The sequence below is a fragment of the Filicampus tigris genome, chromosome 20 (genome assembly GCF_054856515.1).
Source record: "Filicampus tigris isolate MCC_2025a chromosome 20, RoL_Ftig_1.0, whole genome shotgun sequence".
Classification (NCBI taxonomy): domain Eukaryota; kingdom Metazoa; phylum Chordata; class Actinopteri; order Syngnathiformes; family Syngnathidae; genus Filicampus; species Filicampus tigris.
In genome coordinates, this window is record NC_141236.1 from 761,985 (window position 1) to 786,789 (window position 24,805).

General features: G+C 41.0%; 1 protein-coding gene across 5 annotated transcripts in view; it reads left to right on the forward strand.

Annotated features, from left to right (window-relative positions):
• Positions 1–24,805, forward strand: part of bach2b (BACH transcriptional regulator 2b) — an 88,134-nt gene that overhangs the window by 18,406 nt on the left and 44,923 nt on the right. Inside the window, exons 1-2 of one of the 5 annotated variants that reach the window (XM_086019088.1) lie at positions 13,006–13,425; positions 13,506–13,569. The exons of 1 other annotated variant lie outside the window; for it this stretch is intronic. The gene's annotated coding sequence lies outside the window, so the exon portion shown is untranslated. Of the gene's footprint in view, positions 1–2,517; positions 2,599–13,005; positions 13,426–13,491; positions 13,570–23,442; positions 23,867–24,805 lie in introns of those variants that run through there. 3 more of the 5 variants (XM_086019089.1, XM_086019091.1, XM_086019090.1) reach the window with 3 other exon arrangements.

A 24,805-nucleotide genomic window follows, 5' to 3' on the forward strand; every position in this document is an offset into this window, starting at 1 on the left:
CTGTTGCTCTTTCTCCATCAACTTGGATTATGAGCCACACTTCCGAAATACATCGCGATGTCCCTGTGATGCTGCAGGTCAGTGCTGCCACCCAGTGTCCACTTTGCAAAACATCATACTGCAATAGTTTCTGAATATGAATTACACAGAATTAAACGAAACAATTAAAATAAAACAAAAATGACTCTTTCATGGAAATAAATACAAAATAAACATATCTTAACAAAACACTTATTTTGTAAGTATCACACATACGTTTACCGTATTGGCCCGAATATAAGACGGTGTTTTTTGCATTGAAATAAGACTGAAAAAGTGGAGGTCGTCTTATATTCGGGGTCTAGACATTATACCCATTCACGACGCTTGATGGCGCCAGATATCATTGAAGCGAATGCTGAACTTGACTCCGCAGGCCAAAGCAACCCCTGTCACGTGAGGATGACGTGCTATGGGAGGAGCCAGAGGAGGGATTAAGGACTGCGACACTGAGCACAGCGAGGCAGATCATTGTTTGTGAGGAGTAATGTTCTGTCATGATAGAACTCAGCTACTCTCAAGTTAAACCAGTTTGCATTATTTTATTGCAATGTTTTTCCTTATTCAGATTTGTTTCAAGGCTACAGACATCACTTTGATGGTTAATGCAGTTATTGCAATTTTGTTGTTTGATCACAATAGATTGGTTTATTTACATTTCAAAAACCAGAAGCCATTCATTTACGAATGTGATTGCACTTTAGTTTACATATTTAAATGTTCAGATATTAAGATTTGAATGAGGCAAAATAACATGCCTTTTCTCTCAAATATATTGTTATAATCATTTGTTTCAGATGTACTGTCATTATTTTCTGTATAAAAATTGATTTGGTGTTCCAAAAATTTTTTTTCAAACTTGAGTCTTGAAAAAGAGGGGGTAGTCTTATAATCAGGGCCGTCTTATATTCGGGCCAATACGGTATATATATATATACCACGGATGTGCGCGACTTTAACCATTTTACCATCTACGATTTATTAAACGTTTAGTATTTTACTAGTCGGTTAAACGCTGCATTAAGAATCACGCATCGTGTTCCTCACGCCTCTGCCTCTGACAACAAGCTGAGCACCGAGAGAGACAATTGACCCCCCCCCCCCCACACCACCACCACTCACACCCCGCCCGCATGCACACATAGCAGGAGGCGGGTACACTAATTTTGAGGAAGAAAAGTAAATTCTGAAGATGTCGACGCGACACCTGAATGCACTTAACATATGGCGAATGAGACCCTGCTGGACTGGGAGTCGGTACCATTACTCATTACATTATTCATAATAAATGCCATGCATTGCATTGGCAAATGTATCAGAAATGTATTTCTCTTTCAATTGTTCACTTTTATTCCGTCAGTTGTTGTTACATCAATAGAATTTAAATTAACAAACTGTCCTTAATGTTTGGGCTGAAATAGCCCCTACTGTAAATACACAAAACATTTGCATTTTAAACTTTGAATTCTATATGTATCAAATTTCAATTTTTCTCGCTTATAGACTAGTCGACTAGTCGCAAATAAAATTTAAGAATTTTAAAATTAGTCAAAATTCCCATCCCATATACATACATATATATACATACATACATACATACATACATACATACATACATACATACATACATACATATATATATATATATATATATATATATATATATATATATATATATATATATATATATATATATATATATATACATACATACATACAATATCAATTAAACATATGTACATGTAAAAGTGAATATACACTGTGTGCATACGGTATGTATTACATTTACATATTATGTTGGCCTGTGTTCTGATCCAGACTTCCACAGCTCAGTGAGAACGCTTACTTGTTGCTTAGGTTTGTGTGACTCCTCTCAGATGTGTGTATTCTAATCTGTACCAGTGTTTCTCTCTGTCTGCTACCCATGATGCACCTCCCTGCATCACCAGGCTGGTAAAGGCAGTGAAAGAGACCATTGTTCATGTCAGACTGAGGCAAGAACCCTGCACTTCTGACTCAGAGTGGGAGAAAATATTCCCATTATACCACTGGAATGTGTTTGAATATGTCAAATCTGGATGAATGTGGTGCTCTCTTTCCAATGTGTTTCATATTGGCAGAGAACAATAGACTGCCTGAGTTAAAATCAACATTGAACCTTAATTGAAAAAAAAAATTCTTATTGCTCGTGTTTTTTTTCTTCTAATCCGGGAAGCATAAAGTAATCTAATCCACTGAGTCAAATGCCATTTTAACTCACAAGTTTGTTTTTTCATCCAAACAGTTCCTAAAAAATGCAGAAAAGCGCAGTGGGACAATCTTGAACAAAGCAAAAAATTAGCCCTCATTTCCAAAGTTTTGCCTCTTGTTCTCTTACCCATCACTATTTTTTCACAGAACATGGCTCTCTTTACATTCTCACAACAGACACTCTTTGCTTCAGTGTGCATGAGAATATTTGATTCTCTCTGTTCTCAGGTTCCAGGCCACATAAAATCCTAATAGCTCTGAGGCTTACTGATCCAATGACTGTGTCTACAAGTGCCCTATCAGTCAACTGTGAGTCTAATTTTAACCTTGCTGTACTGTATCATGTGTCTCCTCTTGCCATTTTCTTCATTTGTTAGGCTAGAAGGGATTATTTTTTTAGGATACTCAGGTAGCTTCGATGGAGTGTAGCCGAACCACTCTCGGAAAAAGGATCTTGCCTTATGGGTGGTGTTAGGTGGGTGGCAGTAGCTCCTCTGGAAGGACTTGAGCTTTGGAGCCAGATGGCTACAGTTTGAGTCTTGCTGTGGTTGTGGACAACATGTAAACATTGTTACTTGCTCTTGGAGGGGTGCTAGTCTGATTCCTGTAGAGATGCCCTTGAGCAAGGTATACCATCCCCTGCTGCAATATTTGTGTGCACGCCCCTTTAACTCTGACATCTCTCCTCGCATGCCTGCATGTATGTGATTTAACATAATCGTATATTTGCACATCCACTACAGTAGGTGATAGGATTTGCCCGCTCTCATTATCAGTGTGCGCAGGGAGATGTAGTTTTTTTCCCCCACCAATCATGCGTACACAAAGCACAGAGCAGGAGCTATAAAGTGCGGTGAACAAACCCTTAACTTATGACACACCATGAAAACAAATATTTAAATGGAAGTCAACCCAAACATATTTTTTTCAAAAATGTGTTCCATGCAAGCCCACTATTTGAAACAAGGCATTCTGATAAATATTGTGTTTGTAGAATAAGAGTTAATCAATTTTGTTACTTCTGTCGACTGAAAATGACATCACGACCAATCACGGCTCAGCTTCAGGAAACAGGTCAGTCGCGATTGGTTGTTACCTTTACAGTTGTGATGTCATTTTCAGTCAACAGAAGTGATAAAATGGCAGCACCCTGAGATGGCTAAAAAGGGGTGGATTTTGCTGCTTAATTCATATTCCCCAAACACAGTATTAATCAGAATGCCGTGTTTCAACTAGAGGGCCTGCTGGGAACATCCTGTCATGTCATCTTCCAAACCGCTTATCCTATGCAGGGTCGCGGGGAGTTGCTGGAGCCTATCCCAGCCGTCAATGGGCGAAGGCAGACTACACCCCGAACTGGTCGCCAGCCAGTCGCATGCTGGGAACATATTCTTGAAAAAAAATGTTTGGGTTGATTTCTACTTTAACAGAAGGGCTCCAGACTAACATTTTTTTACTAGGAGCACATTAGCCCCTAACTTAAAATTTTAGGAGCGCTGATAGAAAATTTAGGGATACACATGGTAAATTGATTCACAAAGTAAATGTTTATATTCCCCTCCATTTTCACCATATTACTGATAAATACTTGCAGAAACTACATTTTACTGTGCAAGTTTTGACACAACATAAACCCAAAGTATAAATTATACATAATTATCCTAGAATTTAATTAATCAATTAAATAATCAATAGAAAATCCATTGTAAAAAGTATTCAACGGTGACAGCTAGAATTTAACTCCAATTTAAAGAAAAGTATAGTCAGTTCTTTTCATCATCCTCCCAGTATTTGTTGCATAACAGGTTCTCAGTTATAAAATACACAGCAATGCGCAAATCCACAATTATTAATTAGAGATGGTTAGCGTGTTATTGTCTGACATGCTACAATTTAATGTGCAGTAATTTAAGATTCTAAATATTTGCTCAGTCATCTGGCACAAGTAATTAGCAAATGCCAACACAGATGAGGTAGCATATAAAACAATTCCATCCATTGTGACCTGGGCTCTGAGTGTCTGTGACTCACGAATGAGTGACGGCTAGCTCACTAAGTATTGTGTGAGTTTGTGTGGTGAATTGGTTCATTTCTGCAGCAAAGACCTTGACTGAGACCATCAGGTTGTTTTCGATAACGTGAGGTGAAGGGCAGACAGTATGTTGACCTTCATCTCTTCTTCTGCAACAAGCATACTACAGTGAATGAGCATCTCACACCCCGTCTTCAACTGTTGGAAGACTTGCCTGGAAATGTTGACATATAGAGCTGAGAGCAGCCCCAGAAATTCATGGAATCCCCTAGAGAAGATGTTGGGCGGGAGAGTGAGTTGCAGCCGTGGAATGCACTCTAAAGAGTCAGTCGCTTATTTACTGAACTAGCTGAACCCTCAAAAGCTCCTCCCTTTCACTACGGCCAGTCCGTCCCATGATTCCCTCCCTCTTTCCTTTGGGTTTTTGTTCTGTCACCTAAACCAATGGTTCTCAAACTGTTGTGCGCCATCTGGGAGTGTGTGGTGGAATGACAGGGGAGCTGCATAATCATTGTATCACAGCGCAGAGTCAATGTAAAATGTTATCTCTAATTCAAACTTGTGGAGTTGCTGCTGATGTGCACTTCAAAAGTTATAGGGAAAAAAGCCAGCAAAGCACCTCTGTACCACATATTGTAGCACCGTCACATTTGGCAGGATAGCTGGAATTCTTAGAACAATAGAGCATTTGGTGTGTTTTTAACACAGTGCTCTCTTAAATAACAGCATGACATGAATATGTGTTCCAACCTGATCGGCAGGTACATTAGTAGATGCATCGGAAGTCATATACCAACTGTCATGCACATTGCTAAGATTGACTTATTCCTCATCTTTTGTGTTTGGACTTCTCGTGTATTTAAACAGCATTTATGAAATAAAAGGATTTACTGTAAAAGATTTTTTATAATGTTTAAAATTGTATTTTACAGACTATGTTTTATATATGTTGCAGATTAGGTCTGCACGATATTGGAAAAACATGCGATATGGATGATGAATATCGCGATATCGATATTATTGTGATATTTACCGTGTACCTAAAGAAATGACATTTATATTATCTAATGAAAGAAGCATTTTATTAGTGCATGTCTTTGGATATGCATATTGCATAGGCCATTATTGCGATTGCGATGTTTTTTTGATATATTGTGCAGCCCTCCTGCAGATTCATAACTCAATAATCAAAAACTCTAGATATGAGATGGTGCTTGTGTTGAATGAGAATTATTTTACTGCAGAAGGCACAATTTTGTCCTATACTGTATACCATGGCAGGAAATGGTCAGTTAGAAACACTTTTTTGCTGATCGGTTTCATATCCTGAAGTCCCTGTAAAGTGAAAATACATACTTTATGTCTCATATGTCAGAGACAAATGCTGATGACAACCTTTCCAAATTTGAATAAGTGAAAGAGTACCGGTATATAAAATGAGGCACTTACTCATTGCCAACATGAGTATGTAAACATAATTCACAACATTATTCAATTATTTTTTTCATTTCTAAAATTTCTAAAATATCTATTAATATTTATTTCTAAATAAATTTCCTAAACATCCAAATGATAAAAGTTGCTTGTACCCTTTTAATTTACCCTTGCTGAAAAATCATGACTGTAACCAGATCTGGGCATCATCTATCCGTCTATCACTTCTGGTCTGTATTTCCGTCTGACACACGCAGTCCCAGTCCGTCCCTCGTGGGTGAAAGTCGATCGGCGTCAAGAACATAATTTTCACGTCACATGCAGGCGTTCCACAAGCAGACACGCCGCCAAATAAAGCACAATATCAAATAAAAACAACAGACACACACACACACACACACACACACCAATGTGGTGATTGGTGAAATAAAACCAAAATGTGGCACGTCATTGCATCTGTGGGACTGAAAGGTATTCAACCAGAGCTGAGCATCACCTAACTGTAGCAAAGTTTCCGTCTGCATATTTAGCCGAACCACGTGGTTCCAGTCGGTCTGAGTCAGCCAAACGGCGTTGAGAACGGACTTAACCGGTACCACGTCACATGCGGGTGCCGCACACCTAACAGTTGGCCAAATAAAGAAAAATTTAAAATAAAAGTGTTATATACCTTGCGGTCCCACAGACGCAATGATATGTGCCCCAAATTATCATTTTTATTTCACCGATCACACTGTGGGTGTGTCTGTTGTTTTTATTTAATATTTTTCCTTTATTTGGCGGTGTGTCCACTAATGCGATGCCTGCATGTGACGTATACATAAAGTTCTTGACGCCGATTGGCTGTCGCCGACGAGGGACGGACTGGACTGGGCCCACGTGGGTCGGCTAAAAATGCAGACGGGAACTTCGTGCCGGTTAGGTGATGCCCAGCTCTGTATACAACACTTTTTTTTTTTTCCGCTTGGCTGCGTATCAGAAGTGGGGCACTGCGTAATATGGACGAGAATTCGTCGACGAACCAAAGCATAGATGAATGCCCACCTCTGACTGTAACAATGTACTTGGAGGGTCCAGTCAACCCTGCTTTTATACCTGGAGCAACACCGCTTTCACCAATTGGGAACAGAATGCTCTAGGCCAGGCCTATTCAATTAGCGACCCGCGGGCCACTTGGGGGTTGGTTCTGCACCACGAGTCCTCAAAATTTTCTCTAGCTGCTTGTAATTGTGGAATGAATCTGACGCGATACCGAGCCTTTGCCTACATCCTGCAGAATGCCCTTGTTTGGGGTCGGGGTTTTGATACTTTTCTGTTGAACATTTATTGAATGTAATTTCCATTGATATTGATAACATGTCTATCACAATACAACTCTAGTGCTTAGATTAATTTAAGGGTGCTTCAGCACCTCCAAGAATGGGCGTGCTATGTTTTGGATCAAAATAAATGTTCACAAAAAATATAAACAATTGTATACTCCAGTTGTAACCTTAGGGCTGAGTACTCGTATTGTGGATTGTTCAGTGGTCTAGTTGTTGTTGGACAATAAGGGTTTTTGTCACGTGTGAGGTGGATTGTAAGGGGGACTCACAATGTTCTCAGACCTCAGACTTGAGTCAAATTCACTATAATCCTGAAAATGGCAGTACTGCTTGTGAATGTTAAAGTCCATGCAGGAGTCTGTTTCTTTTTGCGGAGACATTTTACCTACTCTTAATCCGAATCGAACATTATCAACTACAATGTGTACACCTAATTCAATTGGAATTATTTATTTTGTTAACATTTCTACCTAAATGTTCATAATCGGTTTAACAGAAAGGAACCTCATTTCAGATTTATGTAATACTAGGGCTGCACGATATGGGATATGGTTGTTGAATATAGCGATATCGATATTATTCCGATATTTAACATGTACCTAAAGAAATTACATTTTTATTATCTAATGAAAGAAATAAAAAAATCTTCACGCAGCAAACTAAGATCAAGCTCAAGTTATCCTTTGCTAATTAATTGTAATTACCTTAGATAATGTTCAACCATTGGATGGCGATGCACATTTAAGTTTGCGTCCGACTGGTCAAATTCAGATACAGTCCCGTAAGAAACGTATTGCATGTCTTTGCGAGATGCATATTGCAAGGCCAATATCGGGATATCGATATTTTTTTTTATATTAGATTAGATTAGTTTATTTGAAAGGGTACAGTGCTATTTCCCATAACACATGAAAAATCAAAAAAGGCTAATATTGGCTAATATAAGGATATATTGTGCAGGCCGATGCGATACGTACGTCACAATCATATCAGAATTGTTCCAAAGCTAAGGTAGCGAGGAGCATGTTTGTTTTTTCAATGCACCAGTCCCCATATGCAGGTATTCACTTTTTTTTTCACAATACAAAATAATAATTCTACAGCTTGCGGACTCCAAATTTTAGCACCAATGCAGTGCAGGTTGTAATTCCGCTGATGTTCTTAAAATTTTAAAGCATAATCGCCTATCTCAAGGGTCAAAATGGCACCAGTGGCTTGCTGTCTATTGTTGTCAGTTTTGCTTACATTCGTGCTGTCGAAACTAATTTTTGTGTGTCCGCCAATTACTCTCAGATATTCACTATTCGCAGCAGGGCTCGTGTTTATCGTGACAGGCCTCACTGTTCATTCTGAATCTCGTGCATTGTGGTGCAGAATTACTCGCCCGTGTATTATTCTGAACTAAAACTGAAACTAAATTGTAAAAAGGATTTTATCTACGACAATATCAGAAACATAAGAGAAAATCTGTCTTATTTATGGTTATCAAATGCGCTTTTTATAGGAATATTTAAATCTTTATCCCAAATCAAGCCAAATCAAGTAGACGAGCACGCTTTTTTTTGTTTATTTTTGGACTTCTCGTCTCGCAATAGCTATTCTTTTGTGGCTATTAAAAGGCAAGCAATTCAGTCATTGGTGAAGGCCAGAGGGTTGTCCGTATTGTTTTTGTCAGGTCATGTTTTTGTCCTGCTCAAGCTCAGCAAGGTTCCCTGCATGTCATGGCTTTGTAACAAGCTGTTTTACCCCAACAACCAACCAACCCAAACCCCCAAAACCCAATAATCCGGACTCAAACATAATGCACGATCTTTACAGTTGATTATCCCTTGCATAATGGAAGTTTACAGTCCAAAATGGCAGTTCAGGTGTAAAACCATGATAGTCTTTCATTTCATTTTTATTTTTCATCTGGCCTGTCAGTGACATAATATAAACCCATTTAAAATGGATTAAACAGCTAAAAATAGAATGGTGCGAAGTGCCTAACACATACAACACAAAAATCAATGGAAATTTTTCCGCTGTCTGTCTGACAAGATTTCAGTGAGCATAGAGGTTAAGTTTAGCCAGGAAATGGTAGCACGATAAAGAATGGCCATGCCATCTCGCCTTGTGTGGGGCTTAAGAATGGCAGCCACTGTGTCTACTAACCACAGTACTGTGTAAGTTACAGCACCTCATGAGTTGAAATGGTTTGGATACTCAAGTAGAGATTTGCTGTAAAACTATCATACCTACAAATAACTGGGTGATATGAGAAAAGTCAACATTCACCCATCCATCCATCCATCCATCCATTCATTATCTATACCGCTTATCCTCACAAGGGTCGCGGGCGTGCTGGAGCCTATCCCAGCAATCTTCGGGCAGTAGGTGGGGGACACCCTGAATTAGTTGCCAGCCAATCGCAGAACATTCACCCACAGCCTAGCATCCAACATGTCATTTCACAGTCAATGTGTGTCTCGTCCGCAAATAGCAGCAGCTTGACTCTGTGATTTTTTTCCTTAGATGTTCCCCTGGGCTCATTTGTGCTTGCATTCATCATACGCTAAACAAAAATACACATGCAGCATTAGCTCCCAATTTTCATGAGCTGAACACAAAGACTTTTTCTTTGTACACAAAATGCCTTTCTCAAATATTGTTCAGAAATCTGTCTAAATCTGTCCGTTTGGAGAATTTGGCAGTACATCCAACTGGCCTCACAACCGCATACCATTCATTCATTCATTCATTATCCATACCGCTTATCCTCACAAGGGTCGCGGGCGTGCTAGAGCCTATCCCAGCTGTCTTTGGGCAGTAGCCGGGGGACACCCTGAATTGGTTGCCAGCCAATCGCAGGGCACACAGAGACAAACATCCGCACTCACAATCACACCTAGGGGCAATTTAGACAGTCCAATCAACTTACCATGCATGTTTTTGGAATGTGGGAGGAAACCGGAGTACCCGGAGGAAACCCACGCAGGCACGGGGAGAACATGCAAACTCCACACAGGGAGGCCGGAGCCGGGATCGAACCCATGACCTCTGAACTGTGAGGCGGACGTGCTAACCAGTCGACCACCGTGCCGGCACGCCCACCGCATACCATACGTAACCAAATAAACCCAGGACCAGCATCTTCACCGCCAGGATTATCTGAGATCAAACCACCTGGAACAATCGGTTTCCACAACCAAAACATTTCTGCACAAACTGTCAGAGACCATCTAAGCCACAGTGTAATTCACTAAAACTCTGCATTTTAGACTGACCTTTTATTTGATGGCAGTCTGAGGCACACCTGGGCAAAAATCCTTTTGTCAAATCAGCATCATGATATGCTACACCTGAGAGCTGGATGACTTGGCAAAGGAGAAGTGGTCACCATCACAAATTTGTGAACAATATGTGAGAGAAATACGCCTTTTGTGCTCTTTAGATTAAATTACATTATACTACATTACCATACTTTACATTAGATAACCCGTATTAGTCCCACAATGGGGAAATTTGCATAATTTCACCCCAAAAATTGTACCCCCTCCTACACCCCCACCTCGCTTATCTGGCGATATGAGATGATAAAAAGATGAGCCCCATCACGCGGGATCATAATTATTTCCGTAAACACTGTACCATGTGATATCATTTTTTATTTTTTGTTTGTAATGTGAACGAGTACATAAAAAGATCGGATTTAACAAAAAATCTGGATTGGGCATCACAACATGCAGTGTGAACGTAGCCATGTATTCATCATTATTTCATTACATTTTTGTTTGTTGGTGTGTGATTAGATTTTTCACTGGTATGCTTCTACATATTTACACACATGCCCTCATACACATTGTCTACATTTGGCATTTTACGTGGGTGATATCTCTGGGTAATACAACTATTTACACGACTTTCCATTTGGCTTTTTTTCTGAATGTGGTTGTCATGTTTTTTTTCAGTTTCACACAGTCTTTTACACTTGTATTTTTCAATCCCTTGTCATGTTCTATTATTGTCTTAGTCACCCCAAGAAATGACTATTCTCTTGGTCATCAAGGACATTTTTTTTTGCAATGTGAGATTGCTTTTGTGCTTTGAGTCTTCAAGTCTACAAACACCAAACATGTTTGTCCTATGTGGGGACTGATATGATTTTAGGCTGAAGCTGTGTCATGTGAAAGCAAAAATAGACCGTGTTGACTCATACCAGCATGCTGAGGGCAGGGGGTGGGAATCCAAAATAAAAATATCAACTTGTGATTTTTTTTCACCTGCAGTATAATTCAAGCTCATTTTAAATCCAAAATATTAAACTTATATTTCAATATAATTATAGCTTTATTTAATTACTATAATACCTAACAACAGGGGCCAAGCAGCAAAGCAATGCTTAAGAGACATTTGAAACAGTGAGTTTGGTCTATAGATAACACTGTGTTTCTATCACATGTGCAGTGTGTTACCATATAAGACAGCAATATGACTCACCCTACTCACTGACCTACTATGTGGGAAGTCATGATTCATGCAAGCTGCATTTAAGCAGGCAGGGGCCTAAAATAATCTTAAATGTCGTCATACAAACACACGCACACACACTCTCGCTCACACACTTTGCTTGTTCACTCATACTCACCCACACTCAGACACTGATAGGTTCAGCTGGTTTTGCTAACAAATAGCGGGAGGCATTGAAAGTTGTCACTGCAAAGAGGGGAATATTAAGATGACTGGATCTGTACTGACACCTTTTTGAGGTAATGCACATGTGCGCTTGCAGCTAGCTTGTTCCTGACTTGATTGACTATCTCTTTAAGGGATTTTTGGCAATGTCTCTGGGTAATTTATCTTGGTTTAATTTCAATATTTGCACTGATTGCATATCAGTTAAACGTATTTCTTGTCTTGGGACAAGCACGCTGACAACGATTACTGCATTTTAAAACCTGCCTAGTTGTTAGGTTTTTTTAAATATCAATAAGACCACATTAATCATACTGATACTACAACAAAGGCGTAAACAAACCAAAAAAATCCTTACCATTTTGTTTTTTATTTGTGGTGGGAGCGAGTTAATTGAACCATATCAATAATTGGAACTAACAGTAAACAGCATAAAACGTAACGAAACTTGTATTTAGTAGATTTCTTTATTTTAAAAAGGAATTCAAGCCCAAAATGTTCTTAATAATGATATGTTCTATGTGCCTCTACTAGTCTAAACATGTCATTCTGATGAATATTGCATTTGTGGAATATGAGTTAAGCAGCAAATTCCCCCCAGTTTTATCCATCTCAGGGGGTGGCCATTTTTTCACTTGCTCTCGACTGAAAATGACATCACAGTTGCTCATTTAACAACCAATCACAGCTCACCTGTTTCCTGAAGCTGGGCCGTGATTGGTCTTTACCTGAGCCCTGAGCATCTGTGATATCATTTTTAGTTGATAGCAAGTGACAAAACGACCCCTACTCCTTAACTCATATTCCACAAGCACAATATCAGTCAGAATTATGTTTTTGGACTAGTGGGGCTGCATAGAACTTATTATTGTAAGGACAATTTTTGGGTTGACTTCCCTTTAACAGTGCTTCTTGGCAATAAATATTATACCTTTGGAAAGCCTGATTATCCATCCATCCATCCATTATCCATACCGCTTATCCTCACAAGGGTCAGAGGCGTGCTGGAGCCTATCCCAGCTGTCTTCAGGCAGTGGGCGGGGGACACCCTGAATTGGTTGCCAGCCAATCGCAGGGCACACAGAGTCAAACAAACAACCGCACTCACAATCACACCTAGGGGCAATTTAGAGAGTCCAATCAACTTACCATGCATGTTTTTGGAATGTGGGAAGAAACCGGAGTACCCGGAGAAAATCCACGCAGGCACGGGGAGAACATGCAAACTCCACACAGGGGGAACTGTCAGGCGGACGTGCTAACCAGTCAATCACCGTGCCGCCAAGCCTGATTATTTCCCTTCCAAATGGTGCTAGTGAAAGTTGGTGGAAATTTGTAGACGGACACAGAAGCCCTTTCTAAAATGCTTGGCAGACTGGCCTATAGGTGATTAGGTGACTATTTGTTCCGGCCGTAGAAAAAGGCAGATAAACAGACAGCAGAAGGGTACCCCGGCTGCATTACTACATAACCACCTAAAAAGGGGTTAATTAATCGTCGTTAAATTCAAATAATTAATTGAATAAGTATTTTTATTTTGAAAACCGGAAGCTTTATTTTGTGAAGAAACCGGAAAAAGTGCTCTGCAGTACTCATCCTAACTTAACATTGCGAGTACGATCGAGCATTGGCTTCTGATTTCTCCCGTGTAAATGTGAAACAAGAAAAAAGGTATGCAAAACCTGCTTCTTTTTATTTGACACTTAATACGCATTTGCCCATGAGGTAAACCCATGTAAATGTCATTTTAGAACTTCAAGAATCGTCAAGAAAGCATTTATTGCTAGGCTTTCTGGCGGAAAATCCCCTTCCTTGGTAAGCTAGTTCTGGAAAGTTCACTGTGATTGTGTGTGTGTGGAAAACACCACGAGGTGAATGAGACTTTGCCAGCGGCTGTTTTCAGATATTTTGCACATTTTATGTTGTTTCTGGAGAATATATTTTTTGTAAAAATCAATTATTTCATGATTTAAAAGTGAAATGATTACTGGTTTGGCATATTTCATAAAAATAAGTACTGTGTGAGGTTCTTACATTGTGAAGCATTTAGTCACTGTCTCTAATTGTGACTTAAGGTATATAGATACTACACATTGAAAATGTGAGTGATGCGTATTACCCTAAAGGTAATGTGTCTTTGTAAATTATAGTGTTCGTAATTAAAATGTGGTCATATTACTGCAATCCATTCTAATTGCTAAAGGTTAAAATGCTATATTTTGATTCCATTGAACTGTTAATAGAAAAATACTAATTGTTACCTTCCTGCAACAATATTATTTTGTTTTCCTTACTCTAAATGATTTTAATGTTGTACAACACCTAGAAAACCCAGTTAGATTATATTGCATTTATTATTCTGGACTATAAACCTGTTATTTATACAGGTCAGATTTTTTTGGTTGCAAGAAAAACCCGAGAAACTTCAGTCCTTCTACAAAGTGGACCAGTAATCCATTTGATGGCGAGCCTCCCATGTCGAACTGTGGAAATCCACCATACAGCTTGACTAGCAGATCCTATCGTAGGATTGTGACAATCTTGTTGAACAAGAACAACAAGGTCCCCTTCCTGGACATTTTCCCTGACTTTTGACTATTCCCCGTGACTTTTGACTTGACAAAATCTTGGATCCTCAAAGAACAATTTCTATAAGGAACAATTTTGAAAAGAACATTTTATTTTCATTTTATTTTATTACTTTTTGGGCCCTTAGGAGTTGCGCGCATGTTGTAAATTGTTTGCATATTTTGTCAAACTAAAAGTTCACATTTTTGCAACGTTAAACTTGTGTCACTCCGTTATTGCTTCAACTCTCAGCTCCTTACGAACCTAGCAATGACGTGTACATACTCTGAAGTGGGTTACACGGTAAAACGTGACGAGCCAGCCAGGAGCTTTGAGTTAAGTTATAACTGTTGTACGACTAAAAGTGTCCAACAAGTGTGAATTGATATTTTTCGAAATATGACCAAAATGGATGTTATTGAGAGAGAAGGCATTTAGGTTCCCAATGCTGTCATTGTATCAGATTTGACAAATTTATGTGTTTTTGAAGCAATTTGGGTCAATTGACAGAATTATTAGAGTTTCAGACCAAATGTCTGAGTTGTATGGAAAAACTCTTGTAGAGTATGCATCTGGTACTGCTATGGAGACAATTGAGAAAGACTTACCTATTGACAAACGCTGTGATTCAGATAAGAATGTTGTCTTTCATATTGAAGCCCTAGGTAGTGTGTATTCAAGTGAGAAGGGATCCGATATCACCAAAACATTTCCGTCAGACCTGCAAAATATTGCAAAACTCAGTGGAAAACCTTTTCAACTACAAGATGAGCTAACGAGAATTACCAGATTAATTAAAGAACAGTGTGAATCTAGCATACATCAGGACACACTCGTGGGATCTGCTGAACCCTTAGTAGGCCCCATTTCACCTGATGCCACTCATACAGACTCTGGCACTGTTGATCAAAATCTCAGTCTCGACCCACCTAACTCAACTTTCAGAACTATGCCAATCCAAAAGCTTTTCTAGACCTGCTTGACTGAGGTTATGCAATCGTGGAAGATGGAGATGAACCTTTTGCCCAGTTTCTCAATGTCAATCAAAACTCAGGCGAGAAACCTTCTAATTATCTTCAAAGAATCCAAACATTTTTTGACCGAATCATAAAAATGAAAACCATTGCACCCCAAGATTCCGAGAAGCAGCTGTTAAAGCAATTCTGTAGAGGTTGTTGAAACAATACATTGATTAACAACCTTCATCTTGAGCAACGAAGAGAGAATCCACCCACTTTTCCAGAGTTTTTACTCCTTTTACGCACAGAGGAGGACAAACAGACTGCAAAAGCAAACCAGATGAAACAGCATTTAGGTTTTCAAAAACCTAAAGCTCAAGCTGTAGCCCAAGTGCATGAGGAATATCTTGGAGGCACCTACGAGTCATCTCAGTCTTTCTCTGAAGAACCACAAGCTATGCAACAACTTAAAATGCAAATTGTTGCACTACAGGCTCAAATCGCTGCTCTCTTGAGTCCAAAACCAAAGACATCATCTACAAACAAAACTGGAAAGAAAAAAGAGAAAGAAAAACATAATAGAAACCAGTTAACAAGAAGACGACGTCCCCGAAACACACATCTGAAACCACAAGCGGAACAGTTAAACCCAAGCCAAAACCATGGTACTGTTTTCGTTGTGGTGAGGATGGGCATATTGCCACGAGCTGCAATGATCCTCCCAATGCCACCTTAGTGTCTGCAAAAAGAACTCTATTAAAAGAGAAACAACAAGCTTGGGAAAATGAAACATTGACAAACATTTAAACTGAGCTGTGTTTCTATTGAGGGACAAATGGAAACAAATCAACCTGGAAGTCCCATAACTCAACCAAAGACCAAACCGAAAGCCAAGTCAAAAGAACATGGTGACAAAATCCAGGACCTTACCCAAAGGACTTGTTGGCAGCAAAAGCACTGCTAATGTTCAAGTTAATGGGCTTAAGTGCAATTCAATACTTGATACTGGGTCTCAGGTAGGACTGCTCGATTAAGCGATTTTGAAACTAAATCGAATTTTCTGGATAAAATGATGTTAAAAACGATCAAATCAGCGCGTTCGATTTTTTTTTATTTTTGGTGTATCTAAGCTACCGTAGTTTCCTCTGCATTTCTGCTTCCTCCCACGAGCGTGCACACCGGAAAAACTACAACACCAGTTTAGTTAATAAATCGGGCAAATATAGATCTGTAGTGTAGTGTGTGCCCCGCATGTACAATAACAATCCGCGAGCAAGTAACTCAACGTCTGAAAGGCGTCCCATTTTTTCTCCTCTACAACGGACCTCTGGCGGTGCATCCGTACTTAAGCTTGACAGTGCATTGTATTATTGAGTGACAGTTTTGAACTAATCATTGATTTATGTTTAAGTAAGACCAGGGAGAAAGGTGAAAGGCTAGTCACTAGCTGGTTGGCAAAATGACTTGCTGACAGACTGTTTGGTTTATAGACTTGACTGTCTACCTTCTCTCATGTTGATGATTTCATTTCAGATGGAATATGCATCTTCTTTCATTATTGGTTTAATTAAGAGCAGATCTGAAATCTATTGTGTAAGTAAAATGCTTTAAATGCCAATGGATTGTTCTGTGTGTATTAAGTTAAATTTACTGGCATTTTGAGTTCAAAGAAAAAATAAGTTTAAATAAAAGACATTCAAAATACTTCATTTTTCATAATTTTTTTATTTTACAAAGAAATCGTAGATTCAAGGCGCAAATGGACAGCCTATACTATACTTGGGGTATGTAAAAGTTACATTCCAGTTTCCAAAAGAATTTATTGACACTCAGCCTGAACTTGAGACTCTTACCCTCATAGTACCAGATGTTCGTTCCAATAATCTCACACCATTGTTAATCGGAACAAACACTCTTGATCCACTTTACAAACAGTTCCGTGATGGCAATATGATTCAAAATAGTGCTTTCTGTGGTTACCACCAAGTTCTGAAAACTTTACAAGTCAGACACCGGCAACGTCAAGATGGCCGAGTTGGCCTTGTCAACCTGAGAAATACTGAACCAAGTGTAATCCCTGCTGGTGAAAAGATAATGCTTGAAGGATATGCACATATTGACAATGTGAACAATGAAAATTGAGTCTTACTTGAACAACCTACCATGCCATCCTTACCTGGAGGAATTTTTGTTGAATGTTGTCTCATTAACGTTCCAAGAGTCTCTCCTTACAAAGTACCTGTAGCGGTAAGGAATGACACTGATCGAGACATTTGCCTACCTGTAAGGTGTGTTATGGTTGAACAAAGTGCTGTTAAGGAGATACTTTCAACTCAGAACACCGTTAGTTGCAGTAGCCTTCAGCAGTCTACTAGCCAGAAAAATGAGCAACAAAGTTCTAACCTAAACTTTGACTTTGGAGCGTCACTTCCAGAAGAGTGGAAAGCACGTATGACTGACAAGTTAAACACGTTTTCTGATATCTTCTCACATCACGATCTTGACTATGCACATGCAACAAAAGTGAAACATTCCACCCAACTAAAGGACGAGACACCTTTCAAACACCGCCCCCATCCCATTCACCCTCAAGATTATGATGCAGTGAGGCATAATTTGCAGTCTCTCCTTGAAGCTGGTATCATTCGCAAATCGTAGTCTTCCTTAGCATCTCCAATAGTCATCGTCAAAAAGAAAAATGGTGATGTCAGATTATATGTGGACTACCAGCGATTGAACATGCAAACGGTCAAAGATGCGTATGCATTACCAAATCTTGAGGAGTCCTTTTCAGCCCTGAGTGGTTCTCAGTGGTTTTCAGTAATGGACCTGAAAAGTGGCTACTACCAAATCGAGATGACAGAGCGTGACAAAGCAAAGACCGCATTCGTGTGTCCACTAGGGTTTTGAGAATGGAATCGCATGCCCCAGGGGATCACGAATGCGCCCAGTCAGCGCTTGATGGAAAAGTGCATGGGGGACATCAATTTGCGTGAAGTACTTGTGTTCCTAGACGATATTATTGTCTTTTCAAGAACACTGGAGGAACATGAAACCCGTCTTCCAAATGTCCTGTCCCGTTTACAAGAGAATGGTTTAAAGCTATCTCCCGGTAAGTGCCGTTTCTTTCGAACTTCAGTCCGGTACTTAGGGCACATAGTATCACGGAACGGGGTTGAAACTGATCTCCAAAAGACTGAATCACTTTTAAGACCTGGCCAAGACCCCAGACCTTGAAAGACCTTAGCTCCTTTCTTGGGTTCTCAGGGTATTACAGAAGGTTCGTGCAGGGTTATTCTAAGATAGTAAAGCCCTTAACCAACCTCACAGCTGGGTACCCTCCCGTACGAAAAGGCGCTAAAAGTACCATAATCCCAAAGAACCTTTCAGAGCCTGCCAAGATGCTTTTGACCAGATCATTGAAAAACTAACTTCTGCACCAGTTTTAGGGTTTGCAAATCCCAGATTGCCTTATGTTGTTCATACAGACGCAAGCACAACAGGCCTTGGTGCAGCGTTATACCAAGAACTAGACAGCCAGACCCGCGTCATGTCATTGCGTATGCGAGTCAGGGTCTTTCGCAGTGTGAAGCCCGATACCCAGCCCATAAATTGGAATTTCTAAATGGGCTATCACAGAAAAATTCCACGACTATTTAGATGGAAACATGTTCACAGTCATTACCGACAACAACCCTTTGCGCTACGTTCTAACCAAAGCTAAACTAGATGCTACTAGTTATCGCTGGTTAGCAGCCTTGTCTACGTTCACTTTTGACATCAAATATCGCACAGGCAAGCAAAATCAAGATGCCGATGGCCTTTCAAGGAGGCCACATGGGGAACTAATCAACGACAGTGCATCTCAGGAAGAGAGTCAAAGAATTCAGGACTTCACATCTTTCCATCTTGCACCTGTGGATGTTGTCCAAGCCACATGTCAACGCAACACTGTATTTCTAAATGACCCTGAGCTGTCCTCATGTTACATCAAGTCACTCGCCGTGCATCTAGATGCTATTTCCTCAGATTTCGCAGATGATGAAAATCTGAGTGGTCTTTCTACCGTCCCTAAGTTCAGTGAAGAGGAGATAGCTGCACTACAGCGAGCCGATCCTGTAATCAGTGTTGTAATCCAGTCGTGTGAATCAGGAGAACCCGTATCTGCTAGTGTCAACTGCTCTGAACTACAGCTTATGCTCAAAGAAATTAGTCGATTTGAAATTAGAGTCAGTTTGCTGTACAGAAAAAGACAATGTGACAACAAAACAGTTTACCAGCTTGTCCTTCCCCAAACTCTAAGAAACCCCGTGCTCTACAGTTTACATGATAAGATGGGCCATTTAGAAGCTGAACGGACACTTTAGCTAGCCAGATCTCGCTTTTATTGGCCGAAGATGTCTCTTGATGTTGATTCCAAGATCAAAAGCTGTGCAAGGTGCGTTAAAAGAAAAAGACAACCTGAGAAAGCTGCACCATTAGTCAACATACAGGCAAGTCAGTAGATGGAACTCGTCTGTATGGACTTTTTGTCCATTGAACCCGACAGCCATAATTTCAAGGACGTTCTGGTCTTAACTGACCACTTCACGAAATATACAACTGCTATTCCAACTCAAGATCAAAAAGCCCTAACTGTAGCCAAATGCCTTTGGGAGCATTTCATTGTCCATGACGGTTTCCTGAGCGTCTCCATAGTGACTTTGAGTCACAAGTCATCAAAGAATTGTGCGCTTTGGTTGGTACAAAGAAAGTGAGAACGAGCCCATACCATCCCTGCGGTAACCCCGTTGAGCGATATAACCGTATCTTGCAAGGTATGTTGGGTACGCTCAAGGACAAAGAGAAAACTAGGTGGCGTGAATATGTCCGACCCCTCACTCATGCGTATAAGATAAGATAAGATAAGAAGGCCTTTATTGATCCCACAGTGGGGACATTTTCAGTGTTACAGCAGCAAAGATATAGGTCACACAGGGGCGGCGGCATAATGTAGCCATTAATGTATAACATTAACGGCAAACATTCAGGATCAAACCTATGTAAATATATGCAGTAACATGTGTATATACACACCAACATACATCTACATAAAAAGTATGAGGAACACTCATTTTAGCCTGTACATAGTACAGAGGAAAAATACTCTTAAGTAAGTGAAAGTGCTGCAGTGCTGTAGTGAAATGTAAGGAACAGCATTGGATAAAAATAAAACTAGACTAACAGTAGTGGGGAATGTTGAGTATTGCACGGTATTACAGTCGTGGGGAATGTTGGGTATTGCACGATATGAGCTCAGGTGCAGGACTGCACAATTGCACTAATGTCCGCCAGTTTGTAGAGACTACACAATGTTCTTGTTAAAGAGTCTGACAGCAGCAGGCAAGAAGGAGCGGCGGAATCTCTCCTTTGCACAGCGAGGGTGTAACAGTCTGTCACTGAAGGAGCTGTGGAGTGCTGTTAGGGTGCCCTGGAGGGGGTGGTCCGGGTTGCCCAGCATTGATGACAGCTTGGCCAACATCCTCCTGTCCCCCACCGAGTCCACAGAGTCCAGGGAGCAGCCCAGGACAGAGCCGGCCCTCCCGACCAGTTTGTCCAGCCGCTTCTTGTCCCGGGCCGAGATGCCGCCTGCCCAGGTGACCACTCCCTGGAAGAAGACCGATGCAACCACCGAGTCATAAAAGTTCCTGAGGAGTGTCCCCTGAACCCCAAAAGACCTCAGTCTCCTGAGTAGGAAGAGTCTGCTCTGACTCTTCCTATAGAGGGCGTCTGTGTTGTCGCTCCAGTCCAGTTTATTGTTCAGATGAACACCCAGGTACTTCTAAGTTGCGACTCTCTCAATATCTGTTCCCCGGATATTCACTGGGGCAGGTGAAGAGTGATGGCGCCTACTGAAATCCACCACCATTTCTTTGGATTTCCCCGCATTGATCAGGAGGCGGTTCTGCTGGCACCAGTCCACGAAACCCGAGTAAGTTCTCTGTACTCCCGATCATCTCCGCCTGTGATGAGGCCGACAATCGCAGAGTCGTCAGAGAACTTCTGCAGGTGACAGGTAGGGGTGCTGTAGTTGAAGTCCGAGGTGTAGAGGGTGAACATGAAGGGAGCCAAGACAGTTCCCTGCGGGGCCCCCGTGCTACAGAGGACCACGTCAGACACACAGTCCTGTGTCCTCACATACTGTGGCCGGTTTGTGAGGTAGTCCTGGATCCATGTGGTGAGGTGGTGGGCCACCCCCGCCCGCTCCAGCTTGTCTCCCAAATGGTGTTGAAAGCACTGGAGAAATCAAAGAACATGATCCTCACAGTGCTCCCCGCCTTCTCCAGGTGGGAGAGTGAAGTGTGGAGGAGGTAGATGATGGCATCATCCACACTGATGCCAGGCTGGTATGCGAACTGGAGTGGGTCCATTGAGGAGCTCACCAGGGGGCGCAGGTGGACAAGGACTAGTCTCTCCAGGGTCTTCATCAGGTGAGATGTCAGCGCCACTGGTCTGAAGCTGTTGAGCTCCTTCGGGTGGGGGGTCTTTGGCACCAGGACCAGGCAGGATGTTTTCCATTACGACTCTGTCCAGCTTCAGGCTCATGTTGAACATGTGCTGGACACTTCCACACAGCTGATCTGCGCAGGATTTGAGGAGCTGGGGGCTGATGCCATCTGGACCTGCTTCCTTCCTCGCCTTCATCCTCTTCAGCTGGTTTTTCATCTGAGATGTTGTGAAGGCCAAGGCTGGGCAGGAGGGAGTGATGGCTGTCTGGTGTAGCTAGGAGCTGAAGACTGTGGAGAAAAGGGGGGAAGGGGTGACACGCCCAGCAGGAGGAGTAGGTGGAGGCTGCAGCAGGAGAGACTGAGTGGGGGCAGGCATCTGATCGAACCTATTGAAAAAGAGGTTCAGCTCATTTGCCCACAGCAGGTCCCCCCCCATTCCGGGTCTTGGGTTGTCCGTGGCCTGAGATGGTCTTCAGGCCCCTCCAGACTCCCCTGGCATTATTCTGCAGCAGCTGCTCCTCCATCCTCTTCCTGTAGGACCTTTTCCCCTCTCTGATCCTCCTCCTCAGCTGGCGCTGCACAGTCTTCCGCTCCTCTATGTTGCCTGACGCAAAAGCCCTCCTCTTCTCCTTCAGGAGAGCGTTTATGTCTGGTGTGATCCAGGGTTTGTTGTTGGAGGAACACCGTACTGTCCTGGTGGGTATGGTGTTCTCCATGCAGAAATTGATATAGTCTGTAACAGTGTCCGTTAGACTACTGATGTCTTCCCCGTGAGCATCGCTGAATACTTCCCACACAGTTCTGCTGAAGCAGTCCTTTAAGGCCTCCGCGGCTTCCATCTCTCCTGAGGAAACTCCTCCTGATTCTGACAGTGAAGATGATTATAGGCCAAGATACTATCCTACAACAATCGAGACAACCACTCGAATCACCCAACCAACTAATGTCAACTCAAACACAAATGCTGCAAATGAGCAGAAAACAAATGTTGATGAACTGGACAACTTACCCAAGGACTTACCTCCTGAACTCCTGGATCAATCTATGGAAAGAGACGGAACAAAGTGGACAATGAAATCGAAGAGAGAGTTGAACTGCCCAAAGACAAAAACAATTTACTGAAATGGACAATACGAAACAAGATCTAGCTAATTGTGAAAACCCTGATCACCTAACTGCTGATCAAACGCGCAGATCTGAACGGTTGAGAAAGCCACCTGCTAAGTTTACGTACCCACAGCTTGGTAAACCGTTGATTTCATTTTCACAAACCATGCTTGATGGGTTTAACAAAGCTTTAGTTGAAACATTTGAAGGTACTTCCACCCAATTAAGAACATGAAGGGTTAATTAAGAGGGGGACGATGTAACCCATCTAAAAAGGGGTTAACTAATAATCATTAAATTCATCCATCCATCCATCCATTATCTGTACCGCTTCTCCTCACAAGGGTCGCGGGGCGTGCTGGAGCCTATCCCAGCTGTCTTTGGGTAGTAGGCTCACCCTGAACTGGTTGCCAGCCAATCGCAGGGCACACAGAGACAAACATCCGCACTCACAATCACACCTAGGGGCAATTTAGAGTATCCAATCAACTTACCATGCATGTTTTTGGAATGTGGGAGGAAACCGGAGTGCCCGGAGAAAACCCACGCAGGCACGCGGAGAACATGCAAACTCCACACAGGGAGGCCGGAGCCGGGATCGAACCCACGACCTCTGAACTGTGAGGCGGACGTGCTAACCAGTCGACCACCGTGCCGCCATCATTAAATTCGAATAATTAATTGTTCATATTTTATGTTTGAATAATCAGTATTTTTATTTTGAAAACCGTAAGCTTTATTTTGTGAAGAAACCGGAAAAAGTGCTCTGCAGTACTCATCCTAACTTAACGTACGATCGAGCATTGGCTTCTGATTTCTCCCGTGTAAATGTGAAACAAGAAAAAAGGTATGCAAACCTGCTTCTTTTTATTTGACACTTAATATGCATTTGCCCATGAGGTAAACCCATGTAAATGTCATTTTAGAACTTCGAGAATTGTCAAGGAAGCATTTATTGCTAGGCTTTCTGGCGGAAAATCCCCTTCCTTGGTAAGCTAGTTCTGGAAAGTTCTCTGTGATTGTACGTGTGGAAAACACCACAAGGTGAATGAGATTTTGGTAGCGGCTGTCTAAAGATATTTTGCACATTTTATGTTGTTTCTGAGAATGTATTTTTTGTAAAAAGCAATTATTTCATGATTTAAAAGTGAAATGATTACTGGTTTGGCATATTTTATAAAAATAAGTACTGTGTGAGGTTCTTACATTGAGAAGCATTTAGTCACTGTCTCTAATTGTGACTTAAGGTATATAATTACTACACATTGAAAATGTGAGTGATGCGTATTACCCTAAAGGTAATGTCTTTGTAAATTGTAGTGTTCCTAATTAAAATGTGGTCATTTTACTGCAATCCATTCTAATTAGTAAAGGTTAAAATGCTATATTTTGATTCCATTGAACTGTTAATAGGAAAATACTAATTGTCACCTTCCTGCAACAATATTATTTTGTTTTCCTTACTGAAAATGTTTTTAATATTGTACAACACCTAGAAAAAACAGTTATATTATATTTCATTTATTATTCTGGACTATAAACCTGTTATTTATACAGGTCAGGTTTTTTTGGATGCAAGAAAAACCTGAGAAGCTTCAGTCCTTCTACAAAGTGGACCAATGATCCATTTATTGCCGAGCCTCCCATGACGAACTGTGGAAATCCACCATACAGCTTGACTAGCGGATCCTATGGTAGGATTGTGACAATCTTGTTGACCAAGATCAACAAGGTCCCCTTCCTGGACATTTTCCCTGATTTTTGACTATTTCCCGTGACTTTTGACTTGGATCCTCAAAAGAACAAATTCTATAAGGAACAATTTTGAAAAGAACATTTTATTTTATTACTTATTGGGCCCTTAGGAGTTGCACGCATGTTGTAAATTGTTTGCATATTTTGTAGAACTAAAAGTTCACAGTTTTGCAA